Genomic DNA, 4,507 nt, shown 5'->3' with positions numbered 1-4,507 from the left:
GTCTGTTTCCCCATAAGGCAACTTTTCTTCTTGCTCGAGGATTAAGCCTAAGATTTCAGCAACCTCTCTAACGTCTTTTGTGTCAAAAGTAATTTTTAGACCTCTAGATACACGTATCCAAGGCAGCACATCATCCCAGACCACTCTTCTAAAGGTTCGATAAGAGCTGCGATAATACCAATCGAAGTGGTACGATACACTAATTGTATTTATCTCTTCTGCGTCTATTAGCCCAAAGTGTGTTGCTAGTAGAACTATGGTTTGCGCACAATCGTTATAACCCCAACTCCAAGAGGATAATTGCTCTATGTCCACAGTTAATTTAGGGCCAAAATATTCGCCTCCCTCTACTTATTTTGTGTCTCTCGCCCAATCTAGCACTCTTCTTTGGCACTCTTGGGGCAAATTAGGAAAATAGTCCCTTAGAAAAGACTCTGCGTATTCACTCATAAATAACACCTAGGATTTAAATACCCTAGGAAAATTGATCACCCATTCGAGCACATTTGGCTCCCAGCAAACGCACCAAAAAATGACTGGCCAAAGACCAAGCCACTTTTAACCAGGTCGGCAAGCCAACTCCTAAAAGTTGTTGCACTAAACAGGTGATTGTTACTACTAACTATACTAATTTGGTTTAGCCTTCCATTATTTTCACGAATTTGTTCGTAATAGAGGTCTTTATATTGGGCACTAAAACGCTAAACCTAGGATAACTACAGTTTCCCTCCATCTTTCAGGAGCGGCTCCTCATAAATTTCTCCTGCCATACTAGTAGCGGTTTATCCAGGAAGTTTTGATGTTTGACTTTGAGAATTTTGTTTCAAGGTATAGATCCCTTGGATCTATTCGAATATCTCCATTTAAATTCCTTTTTATATTTCTCTTCTCCAATTGATTAAAATTAACTCTTTTTATTTATTTAAGTGATAGCAAACATTCAAAACACATTTTTTAACGTATCATAAATCCATAATTTTAATTCCTTGTAACATTTCTCCTCTCCATATTGCAATTCGTCGTTGCTTTTTAGTGTTTAGATAATTAATTCGTTTTGCGAGAATAACGTCCTTTCTTTCTTCTTCTTTACTAAATACCAATCAGGATAAAAACAGATACTCTCTACACTCCAGCATAAACACATACATAGTTTATTTTAAATCCCCATATTTCCCTTTAATTTATTAGTTAGTCCTAGTGGCCCTCCACTCATAATTCTTGCAATCATCAGATTTCTGTAAATGTAAATAAAATGTAGACATTTAATATAGACGCTGAGACTTCATCACATGCCATCTAATCATTAAATTGTTAATTTTTATGTTTCTTTTAATTTAAACCAAATATTGTAGCTGAAATCTGACATTATTAATTATTACAAAGTATTATTAAGCTTCTTATTCTTACCCTCCCATATTTCATAAATTTCCACACCATGGATAATCTCTATTTATCAAAACCAAAAAACCATATCTTAACGCAAGCATTTCTTTAAGGAAAACATTATTAAATTGTTTTTTCTTTCCTTTTAATCCTTACAAAAATTCACTAACAACTCAGAAACTATCTTTTTAGCCTTTCACTAGGAATCCATAATTTTCATTGATATATAACACATTTTATTTAAATGAAAACTATGATTTTTCTTTTAAAATAACCATTTTTGAATTTTTCAAATATATTGAATAACCTTTAAATATTATGAAATAATTTCAATAAACTTCCAAGTACAAAGCCTTTATCAAAAAAATATCATGAGTCATATTGGATCAACCAAAAAAAAAAATTCATATATGTCAATTTTGAACCATTTTAGAGTATTTTTCACTATTTTTTACTTTTAGAAAATAACTTCAGGTGCATATAAATATAGACAATCATTCGACACAAGAAAACAGTTTTTAAGACATTTTTTAAAAATATTAAACTGAATATTTACTCATACTATATCATTTATTTTAGATAAATGAATTAAAACGCTTACGTGTTAAACCGCGGGTCGTCCTCACGTCCTTGGAGACCATGTCCTCCTGCAGTCCAGCCAATGTCTATCTTCTAGCCAATCCTATCAAATGCGAGCTCATCATTTTTTTTTTGCTTACCCACAGCTCCTCATGCGCTAATTGCTTTATTAGCAATAAAAATGGCCTTTTAAAAGTTTAAAGCTATTAAGCTCTAATTAAAAGCTTGGAATCCAGTGATTTGTTAGAGGACTTGTCTTGTCCACTAGGATAAGATTCCATTCACTCCTACACTCTAGACAAGCATCAGTGATAGCAGTTCGAAATGTTTCCTTGTAAAAACTATACCACTAAAATCCTAGTGTGGCTTGTAAAATAACTAGGTTATAAGCCCCATAGCAAATTCTAAGCTCTTGGGAGTTCTTTACAACCTTGCCCAATCGATATCACTTTTCCACATTGTCTAGTGTTGCTGATTCGGAAACTATCCGGATCCAACAATGATATTATTGATGGGGATGAAAATTAGCTTTACAAAGAAGCCCACAAAGCCCATTACGACAAACCCAATAGCTGTTCTAAAAGCAACCTTTGAGAACTCTTTGCGATCGGGCTTATGGCACTGTCTGACAAGATGAACACTATCCTTTGCGAACTCCTTGATGGGCCTCACAACGGTGTCAATGGCATCCATGGCGGGAGAAGATGTTCACAAACAGCCCCACACAGATGCAATCTGGTTGGGAGGCACGCACACTGACAGGCAGAGCTCGATGATGAAGAAGATGAAGAGCGGGGCTCATGGCACTCTCTCTCTCTCTACTCAGTTGTTCATCTCGTCCTTGAAGCCATGCCTTGTTCTCAAAGAAGAAAGGCCGTACCTCTCCGTCTTGCAGCAAGAGACGGTTGGTCAACGAAAGGTCAATAGCATTGCACTACCGATAACATTTCCAGAATGTCCAGCGTGCTAAAACCCCCAAAATTCAGTGTACACACAGAATGAAGCATGCATGTTGCCTAAATTACACCACAGCAGCAGCAGCTACTGTAGCAGTGATGATGAGATGATGACTACCTCGAACTCGCATACTCATACATCCTATTGGTGGAGGAGAAGATGATGGCTACCGCCTATGCTTCACAGAGAACGGAGAGCTCGTAGGCTTTCTTGAAGACACCAATGCGGCGTTTGGAGAAGGTCACCTGGCGGGGCTAGTGTTGTTCTCGATGCGATCATGGATTGCGCCTAGCGAGACATGGCTACTGGCAGAAGCACCTGTATTGGTGAGGCTGGACGAATCCGGCAGCCATGACATTAGAATGTCGGAGTGGCTGCTGCTGTGACGGTCAGCTCCTTGCTCTGCCAATGACATGTGCATCTCCTCTCTCCTCCTTCGCTGATAGCCTTCTTCCCCATCTCCTTCATCAATCGGGGCTGCCTCTCCAAGAATCCCCTACAGACAATGGCCGTTTTTTTTCTCCCCTTCTCTCGTCCCTCCACAATCCGGATCCTGCAATGCTTTTTTTTTGTATGGCGTCGCACCATATCAAGAATGTATGCTTGGTTTCCTGTAACCCATATCCCTTTCCCTCGCGAGTAAATCTTTTTGTGAAATCATCACCTTCCTTGTATGCGGGTGGGGATTCAGGAAATATCAAGTGACAAGAGTCAAAATCTGGTAATTCATCAAGCAATGCATCCTAACAGGGTTTCAAGAGTCTCTCTCTCTCTCCCCGTGTTCCCGCCATGGTCTGAGTCAGATTTGTGCTTGACGAATTGTACCATGAAGACACATCCCCTGCCAACCCTACCCCTAGGGTGATACCATCCTTTTTCTTCAATTTTACAAGACTGACACAAGGATCAAAGATTCCATTGTCGCATGTTGCTTCGCCCTCTTTTGCACCAAATGTTAGGATTGCTATTACCAGCAAAAACTGGCATCTTCTACGTGCTGCGCTTTTCCCCTGTTCGAAAGATATGAAAGAATCGCTCGTTCTCTCTCTCCCCATGTGGATGATGGCATCTCTTCCCTCCTCTCAGCAGTTTGCATCCCCCCTTTTTCATGCATAACTACCACACCCATATTCATCACCACCATCTCCTCCATGACCTTGACCATAACCTAAGCATTGCCCTAACAAGCAATGTAAAATCCATTCCAACTAATTGTTCCCACTTGGTGTGTCCATTTCCTGTCACTATATCCTTTTCACTTCATATGTTGTTTTCTAGCTATCCTTGAAACTACCTAGTTGGCAAAAAGGCCCTTTTGTAAATACTGGGTGGCTTGGTCGATATTGCCAGCTAGTGCTACTACTATGCTTCATACAGTTGGCACACTTCGAGTTTTAGTGAGTTCTCTCTAGTTCTTCTAGGTTCTCTTGCCGTTATTCATATCCTTGGAAGCTAAGGGGATGGTCAGACATCTTATGAGTGGGAATCCACAATGATGGATCATCTTTGTATAATGCTCTTGTACCTCTAGTGCCATCTCAATTTTCTATTGAGGGCTTTGACACAATTCTCCTTTGTTGTAACCTAG

The 4,507-nt window shown here is 39.3% G+C and overlaps 1 pseudogene; it reads right to left on the bottom strand.

The window, feature by feature from the left end:
• Positions 1 to 2,277: 2,277 nt before the first annotated feature.
• Positions 2,278 to 3,977, bottom strand: LOC148016440 (protein transport protein Sec61 subunit gamma pseudogene; annotated as a pseudogene).
• Positions 3,978 to 4,507: the final 530 nt, after the last annotated feature.

The sequence above is a fragment of the Lygodium microphyllum genome, chromosome 23 (genome assembly GCF_053477565.2).
Source record: "Lygodium microphyllum isolate KBCC chromosome 23, Lygodium_microphyllum_v1.1.10, whole genome shotgun sequence".
Lineage (NCBI taxonomy): Eukaryota > Viridiplantae > Streptophyta > Polypodiopsida > Schizaeales > Lygodiaceae > Lygodium > Lygodium microphyllum.
The sequence above is the reverse complement of the archived record's forward strand: the minus strand, read 5'-3'. Positions and strand labels throughout refer to the sequence as shown.